The 23,564-nt window shown below is 32.4% G+C and overlaps 1 protein-coding gene and 1 long non-coding RNA gene across 4 annotated transcripts in view; one reads left to right on the forward strand and one right to left on the reverse strand.

Moving 5' to 3' along the window:
• Positions 1 to 23,564, forward strand: part of LOC127729914 (INO80 complex subunit D-like) — a 325,825-nt gene that overhangs the window by 61,739 nt on the left and 240,522 nt on the right. The window lies entirely within an intron of this gene.
• Positions 5,477 to 16,881, reverse strand: LOC127729935 (uncharacterized). The gene is made up of 3 exons (XR_007994901.1): positions 16,584 to 16,881; positions 6,726 to 6,869; positions 5,477 to 5,733 (listed from the first exon to the last, which is right to left on the reverse strand). It is a non-coding gene; the product is annotated as an uncharacterized LOC127729935 (long non-coding RNA).

Consider the following 23,564-nt stretch of genomic DNA (forward strand, 5'->3'; position numbering starts at 1 on the left):
CTCAAAATGGTAACAGGGTAGACAAAATATTGCACCATCAATCAACAGATGTTTCAATATATATATATTCTTATATGACATCATTAAGATTGCATTTTTATATAGGTTTTACAAACATTGTATGTATTGATTTGCTTATAAAGATGAATATTGCAATTTCAAAATTCAACTGTTTATTTTAATGACCCATATAATGAAGTGGTATTCGGACTTAACGCCGTCACTAATTATCCAGAATGTTTTACCTTTCTTAAATCGTCTGTTCATCAATGGATTTATTAAGAAGCTAAGGTTTCAACTCCATCAGACAAAGTTGACCTTAGATGGAAATGGCCTTGATCTCATTTTCACGGTTCAGTGGTTAACGTTAAATTTTGGTAATCCAGTTTATTTCTCAGATACTATGTGCTACTACAAACGACCGTGCAAGACCCTCATGGGTAGTCAATGTCGTTTAAAAAAACCTCGTCGTAAGTCATGAATGCATGCATGAGTCAACTCAAGTATCGTTATTTGTATGAAAATAAGAAGATGTGGCATGATTGTCAATGAGACAACTCTCCACCAGAGATCTAATTACGTAGAAAGTTAGCAATTATAGGTCACCTGGATTTACCTTTATCAAGAATGCAAGACATAATTACTACTTTTTGGACTTTTTGGTTTTCAATGCTCTTCAACTTTGAATGTATTTGGTCATTCAACTGTTTTGATTCGAGCGCCATTAATGAGTCTCATTTAGACGAAATGCGGGTCCGGCGTACCAAGTAATAAGTTAGTATCTTTTATGAGTTTTTACCAGACCTTGACCTAATTTTCATGGATCATAGATCAAAAAGACCTAGTCAGATTTTCGTCATATGTATATTGTATAAATAAAGGAGGATTTTCTTTCTACTTGTGCAATACCTTCGGCCATTTGTTTTTTTTTTGGTCACCGGATTTTTTGCTCTCTCTTTTCTCCTTTCTCCCTTCCTTCTTTTAAGAGGTATTTCTAAATTCAGTTAACAAGGACTGATTGCGACTTAAATCGATAAGAACCCAAACTAGACTGAAGATAATATTTGCTTATCATATTCACATAAAGAAAAGAATATTGATAGGGAAAAAAATAATGGAAAAAAAATCTAAATACATGAAAGATCAAACGAATAATTTTCAAGACGTTTTCTGCTTTTCGACTTATACAAGTTGAGTCCTTCTGCATTTTTGTTTTCACTAGCTTCTCTTTTATTCAGAAAACGACATACGACAGGATAATGATCTGGCAGGAATATATACACTGAACAATTTTATTCTGCAGCCTTATCAAAAAGGGGAGAAAGGTCTTGCAGGGCCCAATTATATTTAACGAGACCTTGATTATAATGACTCAATTGTTGTTTTTTTTAAGAAATATGCTATAATTGACGAAATTGTTTCGAAAATGTTTGAAAGCACAACTTAATACTGTTATTTTTGTTAATAAGTGCAGTCCAAAATTATTACTTGAAAGACATGTGGCCTATTGCATTATTAATACGTGGCACGAAAATGTTAGCATAAAAATACAGAAAACAGTAGAAATTGTCCCCTTAATGCCGAATGATATGCATTGAGACTCGTCAGTAGGCATATGAGGTGACAGAAAGTCAGGTTATTCAATATTAAAATGAAACCAGATATTTGCACTATCTTTATTATTCACTTAGACTTTTTTCAATCAAACGAAATAAACCATCAAAGCAATATGGCAAGTTGAATCAAAATTTAAAAAAAAGCTATTTTTAGCTAGCCTTTGCAATGTTATCAATTTGCATAAAAAAAAGAGAGGGACGATACGAAATGGACAATCAAAATTCATAAGTCGAAGAGAGGATGATCTAAGGTGTTCCTAAAATAATAAGAACTAGAGTATTGACAGGGTAGGCATATCTTGCTATGCACGTGTCACCTGTCACGGTAGTTAAAATTCATATTCAAAAGTCGAGTGCATTCGACATGTCATAATTTGTCAAAATATTGTGTATTATTGTTATACAAAATTAAGAGTGATCCAGATCTGTTGTATGGTTCATAACGCAACTTGTCTTTTAACTCATAGATGACCGTAGCGCTTAGGAAAATTAACGAAAGGTGTAGAGAGCCAAGTAATAGTATGTATGCCGTGGATTACAATTTACCCTATGCTCACACAATCTTTTCTATATAGTGTATTAGAGAAAGTATAACTTGCCAATGTCAAATGTATTTTCTGAATATGTATGTTTAAATACTGTAAATATTAGAAATGTATGTTATAAATCATGTCAGTGGTGAAGCACATTTTACTGAGCTTATGATACCCTTGGGGATTTACAGTCTACAAGGAGCAGTATCGACTCATTGATAGAAAAAGAATGCATCCGACGCGATTTTCTAAAAAAAAATCCCAAAAATTATATCGTATGTTGATATTATGATTAAATCTGATTCTATATAAAAATAAGGTGATGTGGTATGATTGCCAATGAGACAACTATCCACGAAAGTTCAAATGAAGTGTATGTAAGCAATTATAGGCAATCGTACGGCCTTAAACAAAGAGAAAACCACATATAGTATAGTCGGCTATGAGGCCCCCCGACATGAAAAATATGAACAATTCAATAGAGATAGCTAACGGTCTAGTTTATGACAAACCAATTTACGAAAAACAAATACCGTATATTGGGTTTTTTTGGCGTGTGTTTAATTATCGCTTTGTTCGCGGTAGCTAAAGAAATGCGAAAATTTGACCCCGCGTAAATTTCCCTGCATATTCCAAGATTTATCAAAATTGGAAATTTTTATACATTATACGGCTAATTATGGAGTCATTAATGTAAAGAAGTCAACGCCAGATTTCATGATCTATTGAGAACTTGGAAGATATCCTTTGGAAATTAATATCAAATTGCGGGTTTTAAATTACTGGTCGAAACTTATGTTAGGAAAGCAAGAAAAACATATAAAAAGTATGGGATAAATATTCCTTGGCTTAATAATATCAAATCTATTCTAGATAGTTGTGGATTGTCATATGTTTGGAATGCACAGTACTTTGTTAGTAATACATGGTTATATCACAATGTTAAAGTTAGTTAGACCAATTTAAATAAAATTGGCACTCAATCTTAATAGAATCACCAAAAGCTATTAATTATCGTCTATTCAAAGACAATGCTGAAAGGAAAACTATTTTAAGATCCTAGATGATAAGAATACAATAACTTTTTGTAGATTCAGGATCCTCAGTCATAAACTTCCTATCGAAACTGGAAGGTGGAAAATGTACCTTGAGAAAATCGTTATTGTAAACTATGCAATTCAGGAGATATTAGGGATGAATTCCACTATATTTTAAAATGTTCGAAATTTAATTATGAAAGAGAAAAATTTTTGAAACCTTATTATCTAAATAGACCAAACATATTGAAATTTCATAATTTAATGAATACTAGAAACATCAGTATGCTGAACTCTTTGAGCAAATTTGTCAGACTGATTAATAAACAGCTGGACTCTTAGGGGAAACATTGTTTAATAACTTTTAAATCATATTGTATACATACATAATGTGTTTTTATATAAGCTGGAATTTCTTTTTTTCTAGTTGTAGATCATACATTTGTATTAATTCTGACAATTTGCTACATTATTAATGTTTATAATATCTCTGTACCTGTACCATGGATTTTGGTTTATGAGAATAAAGATATATAGTCTTTTGTGTTGTTTAACAGATCACAAGAATGAGCATACTTAATTAAAATCTCTGTTTTCATAATAATTAAATTGGCTAAACATACGTGTCACACCTTTCAGTTGAAAACACAGCAATCAGATATTAATTAGTGACGAGGTATTGTATTGATAGGTCAACCCAAACAATAAAAAAATAGAATAAAAATAAACCACTTTTACACGGTTATTTGTATATCTGTATTGATCAGATTTTTATTTCTAGCATGCCCCAATGTTCAAAATTTACGTTCCTTAAAAGTTCTCTAAATTGTGTACTTTCGTTTGTATTACCGGTACTCGTATTTATTTGTGATTGATTACCTGTCGGTTAATCAATTTTGTGTTATTTACATCTTAACAATGCTAAACAGTTATATTTTCGCGTGCATTTACCCATTCAGCGAAAATTATGGACAGTGAAAATTTAACCTGCCCATTTTGTCATGAAATCGCGAAAAACAGCCGACGCGAAAAAAACCGATATATGGTATGACAGACATGAACCAACGACAACCACTAAACTACAGTTTCCTGACTTCGGACAGGCACATAAAGAATTTGGTCTCTTGTGGAGTAGTTTCATTGACAATCATACCACATCTTCTTATTTTTATACAAAGTACAGAGAAGAGTGTACTCGCAGTTACTGACAGCTAGTTCATGCTAATTTAAGTTTAATGCAGTCGTTTGATTTCAGATTTTATTTTTAGAGATAAATTATAGAATTTAGATAAACAAATATATAATGCATCTTTTTAATTATAAAAAAACAAATAGGTACATAGCAATTTATTTGGATAGATTCAAATAATTTTGGATCATGAAGAAGCACTTTAACACATTCAATTTAAATAATAATCCATTAAAGAAATAAAAGGTTGATCTTATAAAAGCATAATTTTGCATCTTTGACCCTGCGAAAGAGCAACATTTAAAAAATGCTGAAAATTAAAAATCATAAAACTATGAAAGAGAAATTCGAATACAAACTTTAAACACAAAAACATCTGCTTTATCATCTCGCTTAAGATTTCATTATTTTTTTACATTTCTACGCTAAGTTGAATAAAAAGCCTCAAAATAAACATCACTAGAAAAAACAAATATATGTGTCAGGCGTAATTCATTGGTACAGTGCAGGAGTGTCAGTAAAACAACATAACCCGTGCTACCATTATTGTCAAGACTTTAAGTTCACTTATTTAATTTTCTTTGATGAATTGTCAGAGTACAATGTATGCATGTTTATTATCTTATTCGTGAAAATGTACTGCAAAAAGAGAAGTCGTGACATCCCCTTAAATTTATCCAAACACCCTTGACAACAAACCTTAAACAACATGAGTTCAAAATATTAGTTTTGTATGTTAACTGTGGATATTACACTTTTGAAAAATTCTAGTCAGCCCTTTCACCATTTGTTCATAGATTGTTTTAGTGTTTTATTGAGCTTTCTTAAATTCGCCCTGATAATCAATAAGGCAATAATCGTTAAATACCGTAACGACATTATTAAATTGTGATTATAAGATAGAAGAAACATTTGCCTTTCAAAATACAACGTTGATGCATGGATCGTAATGCGACAATATGAATAAAATTGACGGTTTTCAGAACTATCATGAATACAATGTTCTTTATATTCTTGTTTATAAACATCTATTCGTTTGATGGAAGGACAATTCTGGCGAAGTGAAACCTGTTTAAAATTATGCTTGCAATCATCAAAACATTTAAAAAAAAATATATAATTAATTTTACTAGTTAAAGCATAAAACTTTGCCATGTCAAATGAGTCAAAATTCGTGTTCATTCACAGATACTTATTAATTAAGAGCCCCACCTGCTTGTCGAAACAAAACAAAACAGAGGCAACAATGGCAACGATAGCTGCAAAGATGACAAAGGCAAAACCAAAATGAAGATTTTCCTTTTGAATACTTAAGGTTTTTTCTCCATATATACAAACCCCAACCAGGATCAATGTTGCTGAAAAAAAAAACGTATCGTCAATATGAATAAGCACAATCAAATGATCTATAATTGTATTAAATCGTTACAATATTATAATAATGTTAAGCAAAGAATTACAGCATTTGTACGAACATTTCATTCTTAATTTTACGCATTTTTTTTCATTATTCCCGATTTTTTCTTTCAAGTATGAAGTTGTTATCTATAAATATAATTCATCTAAATGGCACAAATTGATCTGACTAAAAATCTTCCAGCAGCTTTTTAAATGACGAAAACCTACGAAAACGTCCTTCCAATAATACATGAAGGACGCCTCCGGGTGCGGGAGTTTCTCGCTGCATTGAAGACCCATTGGTGGCCTTCGGCTGTTGTCTGCTCTATGGTCGGGTCGTTGTCTCTTTGACACAATCCCCATTTCCATTCTCAATTTTATTTTACATAATGATTAAACGGATATATCAATTTCGATTTCAATTTCAGATCTTTAACTTTTATATTATGTTTTGAATGCCTCTAGCATCACTGGAGTTATCTTTTGGCAAAAATACATCTTGAAAAGTAAAACTAGTACCTTTTAATGTTATTGTTGTTAGTATTATATATATCCACCCCTACATATCAAATGACATTCGTGTTACTTTCACGCCCTTGATTTTGTGTTAGAATAAATCTATTGTTTCTCAGTAACTGTGAATGATAATTCAATAAAATATTACATGTTTATTCAAACCAATTTTGACCATTGATAAAACATCACCAACTTCACTTTCAAATACTGTTCGTAAGTTGAAGACTAAATATGCTTATTTGAACCTATATGATATAGGTCACCAATACACGGAACGGAAATTTTTTAATTAAAAGAACATTTAGTCAGATGCATAAAATTCATAAAGCGTTGTTTTCGTTTTTGTGTGTAATTATTTGGTCTTTAAAACATGTGCCAAAATTGTATATAAATATTGATAAAAATAGGGGATAAGTTTTAATTCGTCAAATAATACCTGCTGCTGCTAGACATCCAACTGTAGCCCATTTGAGAACTGATTTATCTTTAAAGACGAACAATTTTAGTATGACGACAATACCAGCAGCCATAAGACACAAAAACCCTAGTGTTTGCATGGCTTGAACGGCTTTGAACCAAGCTGAAAATAAATAAATAGTAAAAACATGTAAACTAATATCGCTGCTGGTGGACTGTTAGTATGAAGTAAAATCACAAAAATACTGAACTCCGAGGAAAATTCAAAAAGGAAAGTCCCCAATCAAATGGCAAGATAAAAAAAAACAAACACATCAAACGAATGGATAACAACTGTCATATTCCTGACTTGGTACAGGCATTTTCTTATGTGGAAAATGGTGGATAGAACCTGGTTTTATAGCTAGCTAAACCTCTCACTTGTATGACAGTCGCATCAAATTCCATTATATTGACAACGATGCGTGAACAAAACAAACAGACACAATAGGTAAAAATGTCAAAAATAGGGGTACAGCAGTCAAAATTGTGTTATCATCTTAATCACTATAAAATAAACAAATTTAACGAAGAAGCACAAAAAGGCATACATCAAATTTAACATCCTCATTTTGCTTATATTATACGATTTTATTTATCTATGTAAAATCCACCCATAAAGGATGGAAGGTTTTAAGTACTTGCGTAAAATCGCGCGTTTGAAATTCGCACAGGTAGACATAAAATAGTTTTGTCGTTCAAAGTATGACAGGAAACATAAATACAGAGTCACGTAAAATGGATATAACAAAAAACAGACTTAACAGTAAAAGTAATATTAATAAATAAAATAAAATAATTGTGTGGAACAAAGTATGACGATATACATAAGTACAGAGTCACGTCAAATGTATATCACAAAAAACACAGACTGAGGTATCTGAGGTGATCATCAGTTCAGTCTGAGTCAGTGCTTCAGCATTGACATAATTTGCAACATACCTTTCTTAATTTTTTCGTTGATTTATATTGAAATTATTATGATACTAGGGTTCCTGTTCCCTTAGGCAAGGTTGACCTTAGAAAGATTTGGTTATTATTTTAGGATCATTTTAATCATTTAGCTCATTTTACATTCTTGACTTTAACATGTTTGGATTTTAGCGTTCCTGATGAAGGGTTAATCATGAAAAGTGCTTCGGACGCATGACATTTATCAAGTGCTATTTTCATTTTATAATTTGGTGTGCAAGACGCGTGTTTCGTCTACATAAGACTTATCATTGATGGTTGAAACAAAACAATTGGAAGGTCGAATATCAAATACGAAGTTGAAAAGCAAAAAAACAAATCCTTGACATTGTAACAAATACGGCTAAATCATTCTATGCCTTGGGGAAGAAAACTTGGGGTTTGGAAAACAAATCATTATTTTAAAAAACAATAAATTTACAGAAAATAAACAATAATAAATCATGTCAACACAAAAGTACACAAAGGTGTTGAGTGTTGGAAGGAACGACCCAGTAGTTGTAAAGACTCATTAAAGGTGTTAGGCTTATAATTAAGAACGACAGACGTATGTTATGAGTTCTATCAATATACTTCATGATACCTGTGTGGCAGATCACGATAGTAAGTTTTAGCTGGCTTAGCCACAGTTCCGTCCTCTTCTAATCTATTTCTACGACTTACCTGGATGTTGGTAAGATTCATGTTGTTCAATCCTCAGTTTTCTCTGTGTGTGTTTGTGTATGTATGGACTGATTCCTATTTCGTTTGTTTAGTTCTCCTTTCATATATTCTTACCTTTTTAAAAGATTTTTAACGTTTATTTGCAAATATAAGTAAAAGTAAAGGTTTATGGAGTCCAGAAAATCGCTGTTGGACTATTTACGACGATTTATGAAAGTATTGTATTCCAAAATAGATTATATATTTGTAGCTGTGATATTTTTTATTACTGTTTTATCAAAAAATCTTAAGATTAATCTTTAATGAAAGCCACCATAATGTGCAATCAACATTTTGTGTGGAATTCAAAACTTTGTTTTATATGACAGGAAATTATATAACTATCATTGGTTTTTTTCGAAAGACTATATTTCAATGTTTCGGTTAAATAGAAAAATAATACCAGTAGACTGTAAATTGAAGCTGTCCTAAGATCATCCTACCTGAGATGCTCTTAATGACCGTCATAAGTAAAAGTGAAACATCAGAATAAAATAATAAGAGTAAAAAATAATTAATAATAATACTAATTATACTGATAATTATTATTATTTTCTATTATTACAATGTTTACAAATGTTATATTTTTATTATGATGGCAATGATAAGCAGCAATAACTGTCCTTTTCTAAATTAAGAGGTTTCAGTTTTGAATTGGAAACTACACACAAAATTAACGACAAAAAGGAACGATTTTTCGTTTACTGTTGTTTATTTTCCTTTTTTGGACAGTGATGTTCCTTTGGCACCATCTTACGGTAATCATTTGTCCAAACTTGTTCGCTATGCTCGTGTCGGTAGTGACGTTTTGGATTTCAATGAATATAATCTATGCATTACTGTTAAATTATTAAGTAACCGATTTCGTTACCACATTTACTAAATTCTTTCATAGAAACGAAGATTTGGTTTGGAAGTTTGGCTTTACCTTTAGAAAAATTATTACAAACGGGATGGCACATCATAATTTTCACGATGAAGTTGTTTACTGAGTCCGTAAACTTAGATACCATCCGTGTAAACTTATCGATCCTTTAAATAAACGTTTTCTAAAAGGTTACCAATTCAACACTATTATTAGATCATTGGATATTGTTTTTATCGGTATAAATATTTATTTTGTTATCAATTAATTAAAATCCAACTAAATATCATTGTTATACACATATGTACATTTACCGTCCTGCAATCTGTCGATACCTATAGTTTTGCATTGCAGAAGGTCCTGTTTTTCGCTGATTGTTAATGCAAGTCTTTACACTCAATCCATTGGATGTTGGATATGTGTACTGATTAATAATTAAGTGTTAGATACAGGATTTTTTTTATTAGTAGTAATTGACTTTGACATAGCCTTCAGTAGCTGCGAGTACTCTCTGCTCTGTACTTTGTGTGTTTTGTGTTTCTGTTAGGTTTTTTGTTGTGTGCTTTGTTTCAATCTGATAAGTTAAGCCCTTTTAAACTGATTTCATAGTTTTTTCTTATGTTGTACTGTTACACAACTTAGGTTAGGGGAGGGTTTGGCCTCAGCAAATATGTTTAACGCCGCCACATTCTGTATGTGCCTGTCCCAAGTCAGGAGCCTGTAATATAGTGGTTGTTTTTTATTGCTGTATATCATATTTGTTTTTCGTTTATTGTTTTGTACTGAATCGTGCTCGACCTCCTGTCTGGTCAAACCTTCCACGTCTTAAAAAGTGCTATCTGCTGCTCAGCCACTAATGATGTGGCATCTAGAAGTAACAACAAAGCATGGTCTAATCGGTGTTAGACTATTGTATCCGTGTAGGGTGAAATGCTTTCCTGCAGGTTGTTACCTTGTGAACTGGCATTTTGAAAATCCGGCTCAGAGTGTCGGTCAATTACAAAGCAGGGTTCATATTCGTATCATATTAACATGTTTATGCATTTAATTTGCAAGTGAACGTTAAACAGTCATCATTTCACCATTGTTGAAATGAAATAACTTATGTCGATATCACGTAATATCAAATTCTCACGAATGCGCGAGATGGTGATGGCTGTGTTTTTTAGCCGAGTAAAATTTCAACATGTTTAGATAATTGTACCTCCGTCGTAAAAGGGAAAAGTGGTAATTTTTCATGGAAGTGCTGTTGGATTTCGTTTATTTGACATGAATTGAAGAAGAAGGTATTAAATTCTATAAACGGAACACTACTTTGTAAGTGACTAAGTGAGCGATGATTTGTTTACATTTTCCATGTTAATTGTGTCACATCGAACACACCGACACAGAACATATTTCCCAACATAAAATATACCAGCTGATATCAACATACCAGTATTAGCGAATGTACTAAAATATTAATCAGAACACAATATCAGATAGCAAATCATATAAAATGTATTAACAATGTATTATGTCCAGAGCCACCTCTTGCCATAACATACGTCGTCGACTCTGAACCTTCTCCATCTCAAGTACTTATATCGGATAGACCGTTGAGAAAAAAATTATTTCAAGAATTAGACTCTGAAAACGAAAGTATGATTGAAGGAACAGAAAAAATATCTACAGCTTCGTCGTCATCAAGCGTCATCCCTCAAGATCAGATGACTCAACACTCTAACAATAACCAGCAATCCCTGTTTACTGATAACGACGTCACACGTCTTGCAAATGCTGTAAAGACAATAATGTTGGATGATTTCCGAAAGGAACTAAAGGCTGAACTACAAATGTATGTTAATAATATAACTACACCCTTATACAACGAAATTGAAAAACTCAAACTTGATAACTTTAACTTAAAAATAAGTATGAATGATATACCAAGCATTAACAAAAAATAGATGACTTAGAACAACATAGACGCAAAAGTTGCATCCGTATCAGTGGAGTTACCCAAACTAAAGATGAAAACACAACCAAGCTAGTATGTGACATCGCTGGTAAACTTAACGTTGACTTGAGTCCAAATGATATTAGTATCTCACACAGACTCCCCACTGAAAAAGGTCATAAGCAGATTATTGCCAGATTCGCCCATTCTAACAAGAGAACTGAATTGCTTAAAGCCTCCAAAAAAATCAAAGAGGTCATTGAACTCAAAAACGTAGGTATAAGTCAAGACCTAACCAAAACCAGAGGGAAGATAGCATATCTAGCACGTGAAGCCGTTAGACGGGGTAATCTCAAACAAACATCCGTCTGGGATGGTAAAATTTTTATGACTGACAATAACGACAACAAACATGTCATTACTACTGAAAGTGAATTTTATCAAGTCACCTCAAATAGGTCTTCGACAGAACAGCACTTTTCAGCAAGTTCAAACCAGCAGTATCCTCAACCTAATCATCCCAGTTATCCGATCCGTTCACCAATGTCTAGCTTTCCGCCACCGATGATGCAACAACACTCTTCATATCCCCCTGGAGGAATGTACAACCCACAGATATTCCAGATGCAGCAACCGCCAAGATTCTATTGACTTATCTCAAATACCTAACGAATCTAATCAACGCAGGTCATTCGTGGTATTACTTTTTATATGAGAATTTGATAAACTAACCTAGCCGAATCTTTCTTTTTTTTTGTTGTTATTGGTAATACTGTAATTACATTCACATGCTTATTGAAAAAAGTGTTTATATATTTTTCTTTGCCTCAATTTATTGTTCTTTCGGGGAAGTAACAGCATAATATGGAATATTCGTTACTCATGTGTAGTGATTTATTCACGTTAGTATCCCATCTTCTTCTACCCTTTTAATTTTGAGCTGTCCATTACCGGCAACTATTGATTTATTTTTTTTTTTTCAATTGAGTGATCCCTCTTTGATCATTATAATCCGACTTCCTTCATAAGCAACACTACGTTACAAAGAACCACCCGTACCGATTACGCTTAATAGTTCAAAAGTACATGTGTTCTGTATATACTCTCACATGGCTTATTTTGTTTAGTTTGTTCAAATTGTACATAGTGTTGCATAATGTGTATCATTATTTGTTCGACCAGGTGCATTTTGACTGTAAGTTTTTTGTAAAATTTGTGTTGAGTCCTATTCTGACATATTACGAATCCTGGGATTCCAAAATTACATAATGCCAATATCCAACAATGAGTTTCGTGCCAGAGTAGGACTCTTTTACACAAGATCTACACAGGTGGCTAAACGAAAGCGTTTAAGTATTGAACATGTATTATTTATTAATCTCTATTTTTGTCTAGGTATTCAGTGTGTTCCTCTTATGCTTATCTATTGTGTGTCGTTAAAAGATCACTGTGATGTAAATGAAAACAATGTCAAACTAAGTCAAGAATCATTAAATACAAATAGCCTTATATGTTCCTCAGTTTGTTGTAAATCAGTTGCTACACGTTTCATGTCGTGGGCATACTTACAATTTAGATACACATTTTTACTGGGAACCTTTATTGTATATATATTATATCTTATTATTTTGGCTGGTGATGTTGAGCTAAATCCGGGGCCAATATCAGAAAGTGAGGTATCTTCCGTATCGTCAGTGTCCGATGGAACTTTAGATGGTTTCAATGCGTGTCTTAGTGCTTATACTTCATTTGTTCATCTCAACGTTCAAAGCCTTGTTCCTAAGTTAGATATAATCAATGCGGAACTAAAAAGTATTGATGTTCTCTGCTTTAGTGAAACATGGCTTAATTCGAATATCAATGATCAAGACTTACTTTTGGGTAGTTTTCATCTACCACTTAGAAATGACCGTGTTGGGAGAAACGGTGGGGTGTAGCCATTTATGTTAAAAATAATTTACATGTTGTACAAAGACATGATTTAGATGTCAGTGGTATAGAAAGTCTTTGGGTTGAGATTCAAGCTAAAAGTCACAAAAGAGTGTTAATGGGTGTATTTTATAGACCACCAGATTCTGGTGATAATTCTTTCACGCTTATCGAACACTCTCTGGATCAAGCAGTTGATACAGGAGTTGAAAACATTGTCATTTTGGGGGACTTCAATGAAGACTATCTGAAACCAAGTAATGTCCGAATGAAAAATATCATCAGAAAATATGATATGTTTCAGTTTATCGACGAACCTACACATTTTACGGAAAATTCTACTTCCTGTTTAGATCTAGTGATTGCTAATAAAAGGAATGTAATCGATCTTGTACATGTTGGTCATCCGTTCCTAAATGCAAACATTAGATATCATTGTCCGACATTCGGAATAATAAAAATTGAGAAACCTTCTCAAACGTGCTTTAAGCGTCGAATTTGGATGTACGATAGAGGGGATCTTAATTTATTCCGAGAAAAATTGTCCGCAGTCGATTGGGAAAATTTCATAATAGATGGAAATAACGATGTCGATCTTCTTGTAGAGACTTTTACACAAATTCTATTGAAAACCGCAGCGGAATCGATTCCTAATAAAATCATAACAGTTAGGAATGCTATTTTTGCGTCGCAGTCAAACATTTCTGATGAAAACATGTCTGTTCCTACTGACGATACTCCCCCTGTCACGTGTCTTGACAATATAATTCTTCAGGAGCATGAGGTGAAAGACATTCTACAAATAACCAATGTTAATAAAGCATCTGGTCCTGATGGAATTAGCCCAAGACTTTTGAAAATTGCCTCAGAAATTTTAGCAAAACCTTTGTGCTATATATTCAATCTAAGTTTGACTAAAATGTATTATCCAATAGCTTGGAAGTTAGCGAATGTTATTCCTGTTTTTAAGAAGGACGATAGAAATTATATTGGTAATTATCGACCCACCTCATTGTTGAGTGTTATAAGTAGAACTTTTGAAAGATGTATATATAAACATATTATGAACTTTATAAGGGATCTCTTGTCGGAACACCAGTCGGGGTTTATGTTAAAAGAGTCAACTCGTAACCAGCTATTATACCTGACTCATGTTTTTAGTAAGGCCTTAGATGAGGGAAAAGATATCAGAATTGCCTTCTTTGATATAAGTAAAGCCTTTGACCGCGTCTGGCATAGAGGTTTATTATTTAAACTAAAAAAGATGGGCATAACTGGGAATCTTCTTCTTTGGCTCAAAAGTTATTTGGCTGACCGTAAACAAAGGGTGGTTATAAATGGGCAAGTGTCCTCCTTGGCAGACATTAACTCTGGTGTTCCTCACGGATCAATTTTGGGTCCATTGTTATTTTTAGTTTTTATTAATGATATTGTAAATGAGGTTAATTGTCATATTAAGCTATTTGCTGATGACACAAGCATATATGCAGTTGTCGAAAATCCTCTGGTTACTTCTATTACTCTAAATTATGATATGCATCGAATTCAAAAATGGACAGATGAATGGTTAGTGAAGTTTAACCCGAAGAAAACTGAATCAATGATAATATCTAGAAAAAAAGACCCTGATCATCATCCGTCATTAATTATGAATAGTAATGTAATAAAAACGGTCGAGTCACACAAACACCTTGGTTTACATTTTTCGAGTGACGGCAGCTGGAAAATACAAATTGATGGCATCATAGCAAAAGCATCTGTCCGTCTGAATATGTTAAGAAGGCTTAAGTTCAAGGCGGACAGGAAAACTCTTGAAGTCATGTATTTTTCATATGTTCGACCTATTTTAGAGTATGCCGATGTAATCTGGGATAATTGTCCAGAATATTTGAAAGATCGACTGGAACAAATTAATTATGAGGCAGCACGTATAGTTACTGGGGCTACTAAGTTAACAAGTCTACAAATTCTTCTAAAAGAGACCGGGTGGGAAACTCTCAGGGAAAGGCGAAAAAATCACAAGCTTATTTTGTTTCATCAGATGGCTAACAATAACTCTCCAGCCTATCTTTCAAATCTAGTCCCTACCAACTTTGGCCAATGACATCCGTATGGGACACGCAACGCAGGAAATGTGCCTCACATGCCTGCACGAACGAATTATTATCATAACAGTTTTCTTCCTTCTACTGTCCGTCTTTGGAACGAGATTCCAATTAATATAAGAAATTCTTCTTTATATATATTTAAGAAGTATTTGAAGAAAACTTGGGTTGTCCCAAAATATTTTTATAGTGGTAGTAGACTAGGACAAATTTTGCACACTAGAATTAGAACTGAGAGCAGTGGTCTGAATGAACATTTGTATAGAAAAAATTTAGTTACTGATCCTTTTTGCAAATGTAGACAGATTGAAACATCTGAACACTTTTTATTGCGTTGTCCGCAATACCAATTACTTAGAGAGTTTATGCTGAGTAACTTGTCATGTCAGCCTAATATAAATAACTTACTGTATGGTAATCCTTTGATGTCCGACATTGAGAATTCTGATAACTTTCTCATTATTCAAGATTTTATTCTTAAAACAAAGAGATTCGTGTGAATTTGATATACATGTATTGAGATATATAATTATGTATAAATTAAATTGTCGTTAATTTATATTTATATTTACACCTGTGTAGTTTGATAGCACTGTAGTTCAGTTGTGAATTTGGTCAACAAATGCTTCTTATTTCAGTTAAAAAAATATTTCTGACGCCATCCATATATTATTATATTATTATATGGGAGAGGAATTTGTAAAAGTGAAAATTCACTTGTTTTCCAATCCCAATAAAATTGTCATTTTGTAATGTTTACGTTATTATTATTTTCAAAGTAAAATATTGTTTACACTAAATTCTCATGAGTATGTACACCTATTTCTCTTATGGAACGAATTTTCTTTGTGTGGCCTATTTTTGCTGTCACCCATCGTTAGTTGAGACACAAACTAACACGAGACTTCGGTGGGATGTTGAAAGTGGTTTTGCCAATTATGACCCCTTTAATGTCGTTGCAATATTCCACACACCGGCTCATTTCGTATTGTCGCGTCCATGATCGATCAAATGATGACATCGCAAAAACCAGAATCAAATTAACAGTTGCCGTGGAGAAGAGTAGTCCATCGTGACCTTTGCTAAAGTCGTTGTTTGATATCCCAATTGCAGGATAAACTAGCATATTAACACATTTGTTATCACACCCCAATCAGTGTTATACTAGAAATATGTCTCGAATACAAGGCCACTTGCAAACTTAAGAGAAACATAAAAAGCAAAAATTGTGTACATGTTTTGTTTTATCAAAGTCGAATTAATCAACGTAACTACGTATACGTCAATACAAAAAACACTTCCCTTTTATACTAAATTGTTACTTACATTCCAAATTATTGCCTAATTGTGAAGTGCACGCTGTTGTCATAGAAGATTTTATACAGGAACTCCAAAGTCCTCCATAAATTTCCATTATACCAGATATTCTATACCTATACCAGTATGGAACAGAAAAACCAATTAAATCTAAAACTGCTGCAACAATTGTCAAAATATAGCCAACAAAAGTAAGAATATTTAGTCCTTCAACTTCCATTGTAACGCTATAAGGTCGATTACTCCTTACTCTCAACAGTTAGTTACATGGTTTTATGTTCGGGAAAAAATACAAGTATACAAAGGTATATCATAGCCAAGTGACAATAACAGTCGCAGTTTATGGTTTATTGCGTTATCTAAAATTTGTTTTACCTTGCGTTTTTCCTATTCAGACACATAATATCAATTCTAAATAGAATAGAATGTAATTAATGTCACGTCTGTTCATTTTTACAAAAGAAGAAGTCAACAGATGCACAAAAAATTGGGTCGTGTCACGCAGGGTTATAAAGGTAATTATTGTATTCAGGTTTTAATTATTATAATATCAAAGACTTTTAAAAAATAAATACACGTATTACAAATAATACCACTTACGATTTGAGCAATTTGTTACATATTGAAAGGTTTTAAATTTCCAAAATATGAAAAACATTTTACGGTGATATATAGTTCATCATACAGTGACATGTTTGAGCTTGTTCTAATATTCCCAATATCTAATTCACGTAACCATATCAGAACTTTTACGCATTATATTTTAATATCTCACTATATTGTATATAGCAATCACATGTGTCCGTTTGTCCGTTCGTCCGTCAGTTCGTTCTCAAATATTTCCATTACACTTTTCTCGTGTACTATTGGACAGAATGACTTTTTATATTATCGTCCTTCTCTTTGCCTATATCACCTAGCTCAGTCGCTCACTCCGTAATTCTCGTGTCACGGCCTTGAGAAGTTATCAGCGACGTCACAATGTGTAAGAAGACGTTATCAAGCTTACTTTTGTCAAGAGTAAACTGTTTAATGGAAGGGGAAAAACAGAAATAGCACGATAAACAGATTGTCGGGTTTTCTTCGTATAGATATCGTAAAATATCAACAGCTTCACATTGCGGCTCGCGGCATATATTTTGATACTCTGAATTACGAGTAGGTGTATGCTTAGAACAACAACGAGTGCATCTTTTTTGTGTCTTAGGCTAGAAAATTTTAACAATAACTGTAATAACATAAAGCACCGTCACTTTTTATACAATGAAATAATCATATATAAAATTTTATCATGTTTTCTATTTTAAAAGGTTTTAGAATTAAGCTAGTTTTGCATAAAAAAATTGCAAAGGAAACCAACCTAAATCTTATATTGATAAAAAAAACAACATGATCACTATTTATATTTTCCATCTAATTCAGTTTTTAAACTGAAATTGTATCGAACTCATGACATTTTTAATGCGTTTAAAACAATGACCCTTTTGAAAAACATAAAAGATATATGACAACAATTTAACTGCTATAATGGAGAATCATTACGTTACTGTGTAGTGTTTAATACTATTTGTCTTATCTTCTCTTTTTTCTTTTGGTAATGGTAGTTGTCTGTCCCTCATTGTCCAACGGTATTTGATTATTTCCTTAGCACAAGGAAGTAGGTGTCAGAGAGATTCTAAAAGCGTCAACACTTACAACTCATCACTGTCAATCTGCTGACCAAATATGTAAAGATTATCGTGTTTTCTACACATTGATATTATACAGTTATAGCACTCATACCACATCTTCCTATATCTATAGCCTTTGAATGAGGCCGATACGAGGTTATATCGACCTAAGAGAAGTATATTGACTGAGAATGAAGTCCGAGGTCGATATGCTTCTCTAGGTCGATATAACATCGTATTGACCTCAACCAAAGGCTACAATTTTTATATTATTAATCAACAACTATTGCATAAACAAAAGTAAAATTGGGGATTTCTAGAATGAATTTTAGTAACATGCTGTATGCCATGTGTAATATGCGGTTTTTGACCTACGAAAAGCTAAACAGAACAGTATTGGCGTGCAAACTGAGTAAATACAAACATACATGTGATCAAGTTTTATCGAATCCTAAATCATTAAAAATATTCGATTAATAAAATAGTAAAATATCAGCCGCGAGCCAATGTGAAGCTGTTGATATTTTACGATATCTATACGCACAAAACCCGATAATATAGTATTTTTAGTGACTTTTGAGTTTTAACCAAAATGATTATTTTATTTTAGAGAGGTAGAAAATGTATTAATAAATAAAGTATATATTTCAAAATCAATCACAAATTTCAAATTTTTTTTTAAATAGTGACTTAATCCCCCCTTTTTAAGTCAAAATGAAAATTAGCAATGTATAAATAGTTACAACCCTGTTTTGATACTCATACTGTTTACGATTCTAATTTCAGAATCATAATCCGTTGTTGTTGTATTAAGTTGTATGTTAGCGTTTTTGTCCTTTTGATGGAAGATTAAGATTGGGCGATTTAGAGCTTGGTATATAATTACATGAAAATAACCTTTAAAGTATTGTAAATTATGTCAATGTTATATATGTTTAAAGTTAGAATCTCTTTGTGATAAGATGCTTGCGAAGATTAAGAAACAATTAAGGAACAATGATTCTTTCAGTTCCAATTACTAATACTACATGATGAATTTAAGAGAATTTCTATGAAAGCTTTGCATAATTGTATTCATTTAAATGTCATAAATTTGTTCGAAACGATTGAAATATATATATATATATATATCCAGCCCCGCTTGGGGAGGAAGTAAAGAATCAAATCTACTCTAACATTGTTAGGTTGATTTTCTAGGCACTTTATAAATATTCTAAAGCCTGGCATTTCTTAATCATAAGAAATCCGATGGACAAGGTATAATTTACAGTTGTCACTACACATAGGCAGACATACATATATATAAATTTACAGTGATTGTATGCTTCTAAAAATAGAACAGCATCCTGTAATTATACTAAAGAGATGAGTAGATGATCATTTCTGTACACTTAAAATACTTTGTGTATTGCGTCTAGATGTCCTTGTTTAATTCCTACGAGAAGGTAACACCTCCCGAAACGAAAGCTGATTTTTATCAGCTATAGTTAGAGGAGGGGATAAGGCGTCTGCGCAATGCTAGGCGGTGTTGCCGTAGAAGTATGAAGTGAAAAGTACAGGTTCCAGCCCCGCTTGGGGAGGAAGTAAAGAATCAAATCTACTCTAACATTGTTAGGTTGATTTTCTAGGCACTTTATAAATATTCTAAAGCCTGGCATTTCTTAATCATAAGAAATCCGATGGACAAGGTATAATTTACAGTTGTCACTACACATAGGCAGACATACATATATATATATATATATATATATGTTCTGTACAAGTTATCATTTTGTACAAATTATAATTTGTACAAAAAAAAATGCACAAATTATAATTTGTATTTTGACTTTGTACAAAAAGTGCTTGTACAAATTGTAATTTGTACAAAGTCAAAATACAAATCATAATTTGTACATTTGTTTTGTACAAATTATAATTTGTACAAAATGATAACTTGTACACAACATATATATAAAGAAAGGTGAGCTTAACTTCACCAGAATTTATTTTACAGTAGGGTCATTTTCTAAAAAGTTTCAATCTTTACTAGAATTCAAATTTTAATTGCTTCAACTATGTAATTTGAGGATGCAATCTTATTACGAACGACTGTAATTTATAAAGTAAGCGTATGGTCATTGAACGCAAGACACTATTAAAAACTTATAATTATCCAACTGAAACATGACTCGCCCAAATAAATCGGTCTTTGATAAAAATAACATTCATTTAAGACTAACATAATTGATTGCATAAAAAAACAGGATAAAGCAATTCAACGAGACAAAAAGACGAAAACATTCCCTTATTTCTCTCAACATCGAGCCGCATCGGTGGCCTCGTGATAGCATGCTTGCCTCGGTGGTTCAGTCACCGTCCGGGTCAAACAAAAGAAATTAAAATTGTTTTTTTTTTGGCCTCCGCTAATAATTTGCCTTGATAGAATTACATATCTTCCTGTGAACTGTTGCCTTGTGAATTAGCATGTTACAAATCCGGTTCAGTGTGTCGGTCTAGTACAAGACGTAAGTTTTATATTCAAATCGAATAAACATGTTCTCGTCCTTATATGCATGTAACATTTGCCACTGGACCTTAAATACCAATCTATCGTCATTATCATCATCTTTTAGTAATCATACGTGTGTTTTATCATTTGACAACGTAGATTTTAAAGTAATCTTAATAATTGAGTTTTCATGTGAGCGATTTCGCAATTAAATGGATGAATTCTTTCAAAATACAACCGGTGAAGATACGTTCTTAAAATGGTCTTATTTGAAAAAATCATCAAACAAAAAAAAATTCTAAAAGATTATTTTTTGTTGAGACATGACTTTCCGTTTTGTTGATTTATAATCATAGGGTAACCTTCTTCACTTTTTATCTAGTTACCAATCTATTACCGTGTTGGTAGTGAAAAAAGTAGAAACACGTTTTAAGGTTGTCATGTGCAACGATTATTTTACACCATCAAAACTGAAAACATGAGAACAACATGTCGATTTTTAGGGAAAGTCTTAGGTCAAGAATTCCAAGAAGAAGTTTGAAAAGATGTATTTTGTGAACGTTTACCGAGTATTTTACATGCATGTACTTCAAAAGTTGCATACAAAATCTAACAAAAATCTATAACATAACTCATTAACTATCACTTGACCTCAACTAATCTAAATAATCACCTCTCCCAGGATTTAACTGATACTCAAAGCGGTATAGAAAAATTGTTTTTCTATATTTCATGATGTAAAGTTTACTCGAATAAAAGTCTGTCTTGTGAAAATTACAATAGCTTTAAAATTGATGGAAATCTGTGAGGTGTACTTTTTACGAAAGTTGCTTTTTCTTTTTGACAATGAAACATCTTTGTTATTTATATTGTGTCATAGATCACAGAGGCGGATTTAGGGGGGCAGGGTTTGTGGGAAAAATTTGGGTGATTATTTATAGGGAATCACTGAAGCATGACTGGAGCGCCCCTCTTCGGCATTCAGTGCCCCCCCCCCCCTTATGAAAATTTCTAGATCCCGGCGCCACTGGATCAAACTTATTTGTTCAGTGTATATATACTTGTTTTTGTGTATTGTCCTTTTGATCGAGTTAAGCCATTTCAATTGATATTTTATTGTGTGTCTTTTTATGTTGTAATGTTATACCACTGTTTCAGGTTAGGGTGGAGGTTGGCGCCTGTTAAAACGTTTAAAACCGCTGCATTTTTATGCATCAGTCAGTAGCCTGTTGTTCAGTGGTTGTCGTTTGTTGGTGTGGTTTATAAGTGTTCCTCGTTTCTCGTTTTTTTTATATAGGTTAGACCGTTGGTTTTCTTGTTTGAATTGTTTTACACTAGTCTTTTGGGGTCCCTTTAGATAGCTGAAGGCCGTACTTTGACCTATAATTGTTTACTTTTTACACCTTGTGACTTGGATGGATAGTTGTCTCATTGTCACTCATACCACATCTTCTTATTTATTTTTACACAAAATTTACAAATAAAGGAAATTTCGCCTTATTTTTTTTTAACAAAAATCATCATTTGTTGAATTATGAGAAATATTTAAGATGCCTACACAAGCGCGTGCGCGTAATTTCATTAATAAAAGTAATGTTTGTATTAGTGGTAGGGTTTAGGGATTTCAAATTTTAAAAGTAATAATTTAAACCATGAATCAATAAATATACAAGCATTACGTGCTCTTCGATTGGCTACATTGCCGCGTTTCCTTTGCTTAATGAAATGTGGATTCTATAAGAACCAAGAAGTTGCATCATACTCATACAAAGGTGTTCACGATTTAAAGTAAACATTTTCGTTGCAATGACTTGACGGCAAATATTTACATATTACATAGGTTACCTTCAAACAGAGACAAACCCACAATAGATAAAAAGATGTACATGAATGTCTACTCTGTCCATGATAAATTGTCAAATAGGTGTAACAGGACACAAAAATTAAAAGGAATTCAACCGCGTCATGACTAAAGAAATTTGGTAAATTACGAAAGGAATTCTTATGATTACTCGATGATTAGATATAATTTTATTTGTGATAACAGTAAAAATTAAGAAGCCGAAAATACTGATTATGTGATGAAATAAAAAAAAAACATACGATAAAATTGATTATTAGAATCATCATTTATAATTTAGCATATTTATTACACATTGAAAATAGAAACTGTCGAAATATGAAATTGAATATAATTCTTTCACATTTGTCTAGAATCTGGCTACATAAAACTTCAATAATGCTGACAGGTCAACATAACATTCAAATATAGAATAAATAACAAAAAAAAAAAACAATTTGTAGTGCAAGGGTATCTTAAAAAGATCTGAAAATTCATCTTTTTCAACTAACACACTTTGAAACGTGTAGTCGATTTTTTTTTTCGTTATAATTTTGTAAACAAAAATAGAGAGCAGTTTTTCATACCGCTAAAAGAAAAATATATATTTTTATTTTCTTTCACATTGCCTTTACCCTATTGGCTTCCTCACCACATCCCCCATCCATCTCGAGACCCCTTTTTAATCCACCACTAGATCAAGAATAACTTTAAGAAACTAACAGGAAAATGAAAATACACAAAGAAACGAATCAAAAGAGAAAAAAACAAAAACAAAAGGAAAAACGTGTCCAGTAAACTTTAAAAACAAAAGATTTGGGTAATATGAAAACAACTAGAAAGGACTAGAAGAGCAAAGAAACTGATCTAATGGTAATGTTTTCCTTTGATGGCTGATTAAATATGTGCATAGATTACACTTAAGCTGGCTAACTGTATTGACAGGTGTAACAGGAAAGTTAAATGTATACATCATAGCTTTATTTGGG

The sequence above is a fragment of the Mytilus californianus genome, unplaced genomic scaffold, assembly GCF_021869535.1.
Source record: "Mytilus californianus isolate M0D057914Y unplaced genomic scaffold, xbMytCali1.0.p SCAF_2, whole genome shotgun sequence".
NCBI classification, from domain to species: domain Eukaryota; kingdom Metazoa; phylum Mollusca; class Bivalvia; order Mytilida; family Mytilidae; genus Mytilus; species Mytilus californianus.